Source organism: Ascaphus truei, chromosome 1 (genome assembly GCF_040206685.1).
Source record: "Ascaphus truei isolate aAscTru1 chromosome 1, aAscTru1.hap1, whole genome shotgun sequence".
In the NCBI taxonomy this organism is placed as follows: domain Eukaryota; kingdom Metazoa; phylum Chordata; class Amphibia; order Anura; family Ascaphidae; genus Ascaphus; species Ascaphus truei.
This window is the reverse complement of record NC_134483.1, coordinates 228,036,532-228,048,556: the sequence shown is the minus strand read 5'-3', so window position 1 is coordinate 228,048,556 and position 12,025 is coordinate 228,036,532. Positions and strand designations below refer to the sequence as shown.

Sequence of the window (12,025 nt, the reverse complement as noted above, 5' to 3'; positions counted from 1 at the left end):
AGATGACAGGGATAGGACAGGGAGAGAAGAGGAGGAGACAGAAGGGGCAGTCAGGGGAATGGCCTGAAGGGTTGGGAGGCGGAGACATGGGGAACAGGATAAGAAGAGCCTATGCGCGTGCCCCCTGTAAGCTGGGGATGCGCGCTCACAGGTTGCAACACAGAGGGGGACAGCATGGAGCAAGGGAAGACTGCAGGAGGAGCACGGAGCCCAGAGAAGGGGACCGTGCGTGTGACATGCGACCGCGAGATGGCATGCAGCGGCAGAGAGGAGGAAGCAGGTGAACCAAGGAGAGCAGCGGAGGACCATGTGCGCGTGCCTTCCATGGGCTGAGGGAGCGCATGCACCGGACGCATCACCAGGTGTGCGGAACGCCGCGCCGTGGGCACCACGCACGGAGGAGGCAATGGGACGGATGGCACCACAGGGGAAGGTAAAGCGGCCACTGCGTGAGAGAGGGAGCGGAGAGGATCAGAGAAGGGTCTCAGGGAGCGCGTGGGTATGCGAGACCTGCGGGGAACGCGCTGTGGCAAGGGGAGAGAGGTAGAAGGTAAAGGAGAGGTGTGGGAAGGAGTAGAAGGGGCAAGAGGAGATAGGAGAGAGGGACAAGGAGAGGAAGGAATCTCCTGAGTCGTCACAGTATCCCCCCCTTGAGGATCAATCTCCGAGTGATCCAACCACGGCTTAAGGGGGAATTTCTGGTGAAACTGATAAAGCAGCCTTGGGGCGTGGATGTGGTGTGCAGGTACCCAGGAACGTTCCTCAGGACCCTTAGCCCTTCCAGTGTACCAAAAACTGAAGTCCCTTTTGGACAAACGCGAGTCGATGAGAGACTGTATTTCGTACTCCTGTTGGCCCAGGGTGGACACTGGATTGGGTCTCTGAGAGGGATCCGGGAAATGAGGACTGGACACAAATTCCTTAAGGAGGGAAACATGGAACACAGACGGAACTTTCATTGAGTGAGGAAGATCGAGACGATAGGCAACTGGATTAACCTTCTCTAGGATTTTGAATGGTCCCAAGAATCTAGGGGACAGTTTGGGTGAAGGAGTTTTGAGCCTAATATTTTTGGACGACAGCCAGACCAGATCACCAGGTTTGAAAGAAGGACCCTTTTGGCAGTGACGATCAGCCTTGGTTTTTTGTTTGGCAACCGCAGACTGTAAGGACTTGAGAAACTTTTTCCAGGATTCTTGTAAGTTGGTGATATGAGAGTCGGCTGCAGGAACACCAGAAGGAGAAGGTGAGAGAGGGAGACTACTGGGATGAAAGCCACAGTTGATAAAGAAAGGAGACTCCTGAGTAGACTCGTTCCTCAAGGAATTAATGGCAAATTCGGCCCATGGTAGAAGATCCACCCAGTTATCTTGTGAGTCAGAAATGAAGCATCTTAGATACTGTTCAAGAGTTTGGTTCATCCTTTCAGTTTGACCGTTGGTTTGTGGATGGTATCCAGAGGAAAACAAGAGAGAGATACCCAATCTTTGGGAGAAGGCCCACCAGAATTTTGATATGAACTGAGACCCACGGTCTGAGACGATAGAAATGGGAACGCCGCGCAACCTGAAGATCTCTTTAGAGAAGACGTCCGCCAAGGTGGCAGAGTTGGGAAGACCCTTGAGGGGAATAAAGAGAGCATGCTTTGAAAACCTATCAGCCACTGTGACGGGAGCTTTATGACAGGCTATAATAATACATCAAATAACTGGGTTGAACTGAACGAGGCTTAGATATAATAATTTATATTTATTCCTTAAATAGGTGAACACAGCAATATAGTACAGTAACAGGCAAGAAGTAACACTTACTTGGGGGTGGGGAATGAGAAGTATCAGATAGCAATTCTCCAGCAATCAGGTAACAATCAAGATGGTATAGAAGACAATGGATATAGGGGTTACCACAGTTTATATATCTTTTGTAACCCTATCCTTAACATTAAGTACAGGTGATTGGACAACAATTAGCTGTATCCAATCTTTAACGTGGGAATACATTTTAATCCATGCCCCCCTGCTAGTTAGCTCATGCGCACTAGGACCCTGGGATCTCATTTCTGTAGCCCCACATTTACATCAGGAATGCCAGCCAGTCTACCAAATGGAATTTCTGGCAGGATACTCTTTGTTGGAAGGTGTAAAATGTGACACTCACAGACTGCTCTGTTTTGAGTCATCTCCACCCTCAGGTAAACAGTGACGGTGACAAAATCCTTAGAACAGTACTTAAATTCTAGACATTGGGTCGCCTCTCTGACTATCTGCTTCCCTTTGTCCGAAGGAATTTCCTCTGGGTTTTATCCCTGCCTTGGGATACAGTATTAAAGGTAAAACACAAACATATTATTATAGCCGGTTCCGTTAGGTCTAGCGGGTCCAAACTACCCAGATCTTAATGCCGGAACTGGGACACCATATGGTCCGAGTTTCAGCCCGCTATGACCTTCGGAACCAGAGTTACACAAATACAACTTAAACCGTTTCCTATTTTAATACAAAAATCTCCGCTGTAAATTAAATCATGGCTTTTCACTAAATCCCCATTGAAAACCACGGGCTCCGCCTCCATAGACTTGCCGGAGCAGTGCCTACAGGTACCCCAAACCCTGGCCCTCAGGACCCTCCGGAACCGGAGGTATGGATTCATGGTTTGTAGCTTTTCGCACTTAGTCAAATTCCTGAGCTTTTTCTGCCGCCGCCATTGGAACCTATGGCGCGACCCGCTCTCTCGGCACGACCCTTGTCGGGGGTCCAGGATATGGGGACCCGGTGGTGGTCGAGTGGGGGGAGGTCTAGGAACTAGGGGCAAAAAGAATTTTATTTCTGGGTGCCGTAGAACTGGAGATTCCCACGCCACTTAATGTTGAACTTGGTTAACAGTGATCAAAGCTCTTTTTCAGACAAAGTATCCGCTTTGCCGTTTTGCGGTTTGGACGGCAGCCAACTCGTTCCTGGAAAGAGCCGTTGAATATTCTCCATTGAAGTCAATGAGCCCATTGACTTACAATGGGAAACCGCCGCTCCTCCTCTCGGACGCCACCTGCTGGTCTTCGAGGGAAACAGGCCAAAACAGCAAGATCCCCCATTGAAATGCATTGAGCTCTAATGGCGGCCTATGGGACTCTGCAAAATGGTGCCTGAAAAGGCGGGAAAATTACACAAAGGGCTACAATCACTAAAGAACTATTAACCCTTGCTCTCCCAGATGGATCCCAGTGTATGTGTGATGCAGACACCGATATAACCAGATATCACAATAAAGCATGGGGACAAGGGAATATACATTTTCATGTTATAACAAGGGTTAAACCACATTTCTGGACCGCAGCCTAGTTAACCCCTTGTCTCCCTGGTGAGGTCAGGGGATGGCCAAATGGGGTGCAACCCCTTTAATACCGGGCCACCCCCTTTCTCCCTCTACAACCACGACCAAAATAGTGTTCATCCCCTTGGAAATAGGTAGTTCAACAATAAAGTCCATCGAAATGTGTTTCCAGGGTTGTTCAGGGATGGGAAGTGGTAGAAGAAGTCCAGAAGGTTTATGATGGAGGGTTTTACTCTGGGCACATACAGGACAGGCGGAAGTAAATTCGAGAATGTCTTGATTCATCTTAGGCCACCAAAAAGTCCATTTAATGAGATCTGCCATCCTTTTGAAGCCTGGATGACCAACTGCTCTAGAGGAATGACCCCAAAGTAAGATTTTATGGTGGAAACTGGGACGTCCTTCTGGTACCCTGAACCTGCTGGGAATATGTGCTTATGCCTTGTGGATCTCATCCAATACATCAAAGTTGTTAGCAGAGATTATGCACTTGGCCGGGAGAATAGGTTCCGAGATTTCTTTAGCCTCAGTCTCAGAGGCAAACTGACGAGAAAGGGCGTCCGCTTTAACATTTTTGGTCCCAGGAATACAAGAGATGGTGTAGTTGAAGCGGGAAAAGAAGAGTGACCAGCGAGCCTGGCGGGAGCCCAGGCGACGAGCCCCCTCAATATATAACAATTTTTTGTGGTCGGTGAGAATAGCGATTGGTTCTTTGGAACCCTCCAGAAGATGTCTCCATTCCTGGAGAGCCAACTTAATGGCCAAAAGTTCGCGATTACCGACATCATAATTCCTTTCTGCTGCTGAGAATTTCTGTGAAAAAAAAACCACAAGGATGGAGTTTCTCTTGGGGAGAAGTCCTCAGGGAAAGAACTGCGCCAGCTCCTACGCGTCAACCTCCAAAGTAAAGGGGAGGGAGGTATCCGGATGATGAAGAATGGGGGCAGACATGAACACCTTCTTGAGAGTCTCAAAGGCTGCAATGGCCTCAGGTGACCAGGATGAGACATCTGTGCCCTTTTAGGTCAAGGCGGTGATGGGAAGAGCAATAGAAGAATTTTTTTGATAAACTTCCTGTAATAATTGGCAAAACCAAGGAAACGTTGCACAGCCTTGAGCGAATTAAGGAGTGGCCAGTCGAGAACCGCCTTCAGCTTCTCTGGGTCCATGGAAAAACCTTGGCTGGAGATGATATAGCCTAGGAAGGCCGTGGAAGCCTGGTGAAACAGACACTTCTCCATCTTGGCGTAAAGATGGTTAGAACGAAGCCTGGAGAGCACAAGTTTGGTATGTTGAATGTGTTACTCCAGATTTTTAGAAAAAATAAGAATGTCGCCTAGATAGACAATGACAAAAGTTCCCAATACATCACGGAAGATGTCGTTCATAAATTCCTGAAACATGGCCGGGGCGTTACATAGCCCAAAGGGCATAACAAGATGTTCATAGTGTCCAGAACGTGTGTTAAATGCTGTTTTCCACTCGTCTCCCTCCCTTATACGAATGAGATTATAGGCACCCCTTAAGTCAAGTTTTGAGAAGATAGAGGCCCCTTGGAGACGATCGAATAGTTCAGAAATGAGCGGGAGCGGATACCATTTTTTCACCGTGATCTTATTGAGACTGCGGAAGTCGATGCATGGCCTCAGTGATCCATCCTTCTTCTTCACAAAGAAAAAGCCAGCCCCGGCAGGAGAGGTAGAGTTGCGGATGAATCCTTTTTCCATATTTTCCTGAATATAAGTAGTCATGGCCTCGGTCTCCGGGATGGAGAGTGGGTAAGACGTAGACTTCGGCAGAACAGTCCCAGGGATGAGATCGGCTGGGCAATCGTACGGGCAGTGAGGAGGGAGGACCTCTGCTTGTACCTTGTTGAACACGTCCAAGTACTCATGGTACACGACCAGCAAGCACAACCACGGGAGGATCCGCTGACGTAGTATCTGCGGATGAGGGCCACTGGATAGGCAGAGTACCGGACCAATCAATGCGCGGATTGTGAAGTTGAAGCCAAGGCAATCATAATATAATTTGTACGGAAGGGGATTGGAAAACGTCAAAGACAATTACCTCCTTGTGACCATCAGCCAGGGTCAAGGTAAAAGGAATAGACTCGCAGATGATGAAAGCCGGCTGGAGTGGTCGTCCGTCGATGGCCTCAAGGCTAACTGGGCTCTTCCTTCTGACCATGGGAATTTGATTCTCCAATGCGAACTGCTGGTCCAGGAAATTACCGCCTGATCCAGAATCGATGAACGCTTCGACCTTTACGACAAGGTTGGGACCCTCCAGCGTGGCTGGTAGCATAAACTTCTTTGGGAGAGCTTTGGAAGGAGAGGGGTTAGGAGAGACAGTACCCAGTAGAAACCCCTCTACCTTTACTGGGTGTGCCCGTTTCCCGGCTTCAAGGGACAATTCTGGAGACGATGTTCCGAGGAAGCACAGTAGAAACACAGCCTGTTCTGGCGCCGCCGCGCTCTCTCAGTTGCCTGGAGTTGTTGACTGCCGACCTGCATAGGTTCCAAAGCCTACAGGGCCAGGAGAGGAGTAGCGACTGACCTGTGAGAAACGACAGAGGGAGGAGAACGGGAACAGTATTTCTTGTGTCATCGCTCCTGCGTACGCTGATCCATGCGTACGCTCAGGGTGATGAGTACCTCCAGGGACGTAGGCCGGGCTTGAGTAGCCAGATCGTCTTTCAACGTATCTTAGAGTCCGTGCCAATACGCAGCGGTGAGGGCCTCATCATTCCATTGTACTTCGGCGCCCAGCGTACGGAACATGATGGCGTACACTGGCGACACACTTTATTCGAGCTCGGCTAGTCCCACGAATTCGGGTATACCCGGGTGTATTGAGGTTTGTGACTGTTTTCTGCCCGAGTGCATTGGGTTATTTTCCAGGCAGGGATTTAAGCATTTTATTCCCGCTGGCTGCAATACTGCACAGTATATATATATATATACTGCATTACAATTTATGCCATCTGGTAGACACGCGAAGCATTGCAGCCTATTAAATCCTAATCATTATCATTTAACAGATCAGCCGCCCGTCAGCCAGGCATGAACCCAGGCTGGGAAGGCAAACGCAACGGGGCTTGTCAGAGGTGAGGAGCGGCGCATTCCAGGTATCTGCCAGGTACATACTGGGTATTTGCTCGAATAAAGTGTGTCGGTGCAGTATTTGGCAGCTGAATTTCGACCATGAGAAACATGAAAGAGGGAGAAGGCGGCTGTCTCGCGCCGTGCGGGGGTATCAAACACAAGTTGAATAAAGAATAATCTTGCGTTATTTCGCATCTACGCTCCCATAGGGGAGAGGCCCAGGCAAGAGCATCTCCGGTGAGCAGAGCGTAAATATAAGCAATTTTAGCACGGCCAGTAGGAAACTGAGAGGGAGACATTTCAAACTGCACCTCACATTGGTTTAAGAAATCGCGGCAGGTGAGGGGATTCCCATCATCCCGATTCGGAGAGGGAATCCGTGGGCCAGGACTGGCGTAGGTAGTGGCCATTGTTGGCGCAGAAGCCGTGGAACCATCCTGACGGGCAAATGTGGCCAATTGCTGGGAGACAGTGGACAGCTCATCACTAAAAAAGTGTAAGGCCTCTATGGTAATACTTGAACCCACCTCAGGGGGGTCTGCGTTTGTTGGGCTCTGCATAATGTCACGCCTGTATGCCCGCAAACCTGGCTAGACCCCAGAACTGAGGTGGGAACGGTAAGATACTACACACCCACAGAAGTGGGAGCAAGCCCGGAGTGTGGTATGGCGTTGCTGGGCTGTTGGAAGAGTTGTTAGTTTATACTTGCAACGCTTGGTGATGTCCGTAAGAATAGTCGTGTCCGTGTGCCAATGTTCAGGAGTCCAGAGGTTAGAATCGTCAGAGTATAAGCCAGGTCCTAGGAAGCCAGAGGTAAGCGAAGTAGTATGCGTAGCAGGGTTCAAAGGGATACCAGAGAGCAGAGTAGTCCAGGAAAAGCAGGGGTCAAAGCCAGGGAAATCCAAGATAACACAGGAGCAGGAAACAACAGGAACACAGAGGGAGCACAGCATAGGTCAGGTACACACAGGGAAACAGGAACTATGCAGAGCGGGGAAGAAGTGGACAGACAGGTGTTATAAAGGAGGGCATACCAATAGGAGAGAGGGGAGCAGTAGAGAGAGAAGTGGGAGATGACAGGGATAGGACAGGGAGAGAAGAGGAGGAGACAGAAGGGGCAGTCATGGGAATGGCCTGAAGGGATTGGGAGGCGGAGACATGGGGAACAGGATAAGAAGGGCCTGTGCGCGCGCATTCTGTAAGCTGAGGATGTGCGTGCACAGGTTGCAACACAGAGGGGTACCGCATGGAGCAAGGGAAGACTGCAGGAGGAGCACGGAGCCCAGAGAAGGGGACCGTGCGTGTGACATGCGACCGCGAGATGGCATGCAGCGGCAGAGAGGAGGAAGCAGGTGAACCAAGGAGAGCAGCGGAGGACCGTGTGCGCATGCCCTCCGTGGGCTGAGGAAGCGCACGCACCGGACGCGTCACCAGGCGTGCGGAACGCCGCACCACGGGCACCACGCAAGGAGGAGGCAACGGGACGGATGGCACCACAGGGGAAGGTAAAGCGGCCACTGCGTGAGAGAGGGAGCGGAGAGGATCAAAGCAGGGACTCAGGGAGTGCGTGGGTATGCGAGACCTGCGGGGAACGCGCTGCGGCAAGGGGAGAGAGGTAGAAGGTAAAGGAGAGGAGTGGGAAGGAGTAGAAGGGGCAACAGGAGATGGGAGAGAGAGACAAGAAGGGGAAGGAATCTCCTGAGTCGTCACAATAAGCCTATATATACCCTTTGAAACAGAGAACGAACTGAAAAAGATATTCCCTATTAAGTGAAAGACAGATAAGATATTTGGGAGTGGTAGTCACAAAGTCCTAGGGAGACACTTACAGCACGAACTACCCAAACCTTATCACATTTTTGAAGAAAAATTTATAGAGCTGGTCGGGACATCAGATTTCCTGGTCAGGCAGAATCATCTCAGTTAAAATGAATTGACTGCCTAGAATACTGTACCTATTCCAAGTATTACCTGTGTCAGTCCTAGCATATGTTATCAGGGACCTGGAGAGTGAGATAGCCAAATTTATCTGGAACGGCAAGAAACCCAGAATCAAGAAAAATTAATGGTGCTCCCTCTGATCCAGGAAGGCCTTGGGCAGCCAGATCTAGGCAAATATTACGAAGCAGCTAGGTTGAGTTCATTAATCTACTTGTCTGCTTCCCCGGATACAAAACCATGGATAGATATAGAGAGGTCGGAGGACCATGGATATGGCATCCCTCCTGTGGTTAAAGAAGGAGAATAGGCCAACATATTACATGGACCGCCCAATGCTGTCACACTCCCTAAGTATTTGGGATAAAAACTGTAAACACAAGCAGTTCTCATCTATTCCCTTGCCTCTGACACTGATCAGATTTAACCCTGAGTGCCCCCCAACATACCACTCAAATGTCTTTAAGAGCTGGGATGAAAAGGTCAATCCTCTATTGGTGATATGCAAAAAGGAGGCAGGATTAAGTACAGGTAATTCCTAGAAATAAGAGAAGAATATGGCATTCCGTATACACAAATATTCCAGTATATCCAGCTCAAACACTTCGTCTCCTCAATACAACCATACGATACCTGGATTAGACCCCTTACCAGCTTCGAGAGTTTGTTCCAATTAGGTGAATATCACAAAGTGACAATTGCGCAATTCTATCTGGTTCTTATATTTCAATACAGGGGGAAAACAAGCAAAAAGATTTCAGACTGGGAAAGAGATATAGGTAAAACCCTAGAAGATGAAGACTGGGAAGATATATATGAGAGAATAACTAGAGCCTCTCGTTGCTCAGCTATCAGGGAAACTAATGTAAAAGTTCTATACAGGTGGAACTATACGCCTGCATGTCTCCACTCTTTTTTCCCATCAACCTCCACTATGTGTTGGCACAACTGCGGACAACTGGGTACGTTCAAACATATATGGTGGTCCAGCCCTAAAATAATTCTTTTGTGGGGAAGGATTAGAAGACTAATAAAAGGGGTAACAGGGCTGGATCTGACTTGGGATATGGAAACCGTGCTTTTATTAAAGCTAATAGAGGGGTCTGGAGAGAAATGCAGATTATATAATAATACAAATTCTGTCAGCAGCTAAGGCAATGATTGCAAAATACTGGAAACAGAACGACTCCCCCCCCCCACCTATCACTGCAGTTGTGCACAAAATGAACCTTATAATGACAATGGAGAGACTCACCAGTCTAATCTATGATAGATACAATAGTTTCTTGACAACCTGGGAGCCTTGGGAGACATATTAATAGCAAAACCCAATTTGATTTATGTTATAGTTTAGAACTGACCATTATCTGTATTGACGGTATAGTTACGAACATGGATGTAAGTATATGTATAACTGGCTGTGTGCTCCCTGTGTGGAGACCAATGTGGATGCAAACCCCTACCCCTCCCTAACTAACCTTTTACTTTCTGTATCCCCCCCCCTCATTTTATGTTTTGAAAAAAAAAGACTACCAGTTTGATTGAAAGCATATTTATAATGCTGTTTTATTGGCATTCAGATTATTTTTTTATATGAGAAGTGGGAATAAGAAAATATGGCAGGTATTATGTAAATGTGTCCTTCCAATGAGACTAAATACAGTAAATGCATTTCAACAACATTATTGCTAAAGTGTATCTGTCACATCCATTATGGTATCAATTAAAGAAGTAAAAGAATCACCTCAGGAATTTGAAAAACAAAATCTTTCAGTTTACACCACAATGTCTAACATTTTAAAAGAAATATCTATGCTTTTTAAACCTACACACTTTGTCAAAGAATGTTGATAAAGTAAGGACTAATGGACTGTAATTATTGAAACGCTCGTGTGCATAGTCTGAAATATTGAATCAAAATGTATATGTCATAAAATGCCTACATCCTTGCCACAAGAGCAATATTATAATTATTATCAATGAACTAAGTATGGCCCTTTCTCTATTTACAGATCTGAAAAAGAGCTTAGCAACCAACTGATTGCACTTTAAGTTTACTTTTACAGTACTTTTTTTCACAAAATATATTTTCTTTGTGACATGAAACATGAACACTTGCCTATAGAACACAAGGGAAGAAGGGGGAGGAAAGTGAGTGGGGAAGGGGGAGGGGAAAAAGTGATATCACAGAAAAGAGAGGAAGGGAAAAAAACCTAAATGGAACAAATGGAGGGAAAATGAGGGGTGGGGGTGGGGGCAACGTTTCAGGGTCAACAACCCCTCTCACCGGCCCATTTCCAAAGTCCCCAACAAAAGGGACTTCCCTATACCCTCACATCCAGACCCTCCCAACAGGGGAATAAAAACAACAACAGCAGCAGCAACAATATGTGGCACACAAAAATAACAACACTCCGTATAATATATCTCATATAGAAATAAATTGCACCGTAGCTTGTGTCACACACACACAACCACTGGGGTCTGCCCCATAGAGGGCTGTGGTGTGTGGCATGCACGTCGTAGCACATGCCGCTGTGACCACCCGGAAACTCAGCCATACAGGCTAGAAAAGGCTATAATAATCCTGTTGCCAAACGTACGGAACAAGGAAAGTGATACGTGACCCGGTCTCTGCAAACTGTCAGGTGCCTCTAGCTCTTTAGTTAGCTATAATACTCAAGCTGTGTATGTTAAGATTTGTTCACTAGATTTATGGCTCTAGAGCTACCTGACAGTTTGCAGACACCTGGTCACGTATCATGTTCCTTGTTAGCACAATGAAACTTGTTGGAAACTTTCCTTGTTTCCTTAGTTTGTTGTACGCAGTATGTTGCGGCGTGATATGTTGCCTTATCAATACAGATTGAGTTAATATTTACGTACACAATGTCTCTGTGTGTTTTACTGGAGTGCTGGGAACACAAATTGTGTTCTATATGTTGTTTGGGAGGGATTAGGGGTTCCTCCATTGTTCCCGTGCACCCTTCATTTCAGTACTGTTCTAATAACTTCCATAGGGAGTGCTGCTTATAATCACATACTTTCTCTATGATACCTTACCTGGTGTACCTCCATCAGGATTTAATCATTATGATCAACATTTATTGATTTTAGGATAAACGTCACTAAGTTTGCACTTTATCCATATAAGGATATCATCACTCATCACGCAAATCTCCCTCATACAGATCTTGAGCATTAAAAAGTCATCATACAAAACTTCACTATACAAAGCTTTATAAAACAAACTAGAGGATTGCTCCAAAAACAGATGAAAATTGTCAATTTCACAAATTGCGACACTCTGTGTCATGTATTATACTGCTTTTCTCTCATTTTGCTTTTCTTTTGCCAGTAAGTTGTTATAGGAGTAGTAAAGGGAGGACATAGTCAGTGCACATTATACTGAGATGAATCACAAAGTGTGTCAATAATGGGCACAGGTTTCCTTTTTCTTTGTGTCCAGTAAAACAGCCAGTCTCAGGTGACGTTAACCCTTGCTCCTAAGACATTTACATTAACTTATTAATAGTTAATTGTTAAGTGATGCAGATAAAAATGTGTATTCTGTTTTTTGCACCAAATTAGTTGGTTTTCTTTTTTTTACATTACATCATGTTTACATAATTAAAATATATTGGGGAATAATC

At 46.7% G+C, this 12,025-nt stretch overlaps 1 protein-coding gene across 1 annotated transcript in view; it reads right to left on the bottom strand.

Moving 5' to 3' along the window:
* Positions 1 to 9,948: 9,948 nt before the first annotated feature.
* TMEM232 (transmembrane protein 232) overlaps positions 9,949 to 12,025 on the bottom strand; it is a 593,400-nt gene continuing 591,323 nt past the window's right edge. The window contains exon 14 of the mRNA XM_075601904.1: positions 9,949 to 12,025. This exon is cut by the window's right edge and continues 328 nt beyond it. The gene's annotated coding sequence lies outside the window, so the exon portion shown is untranslated.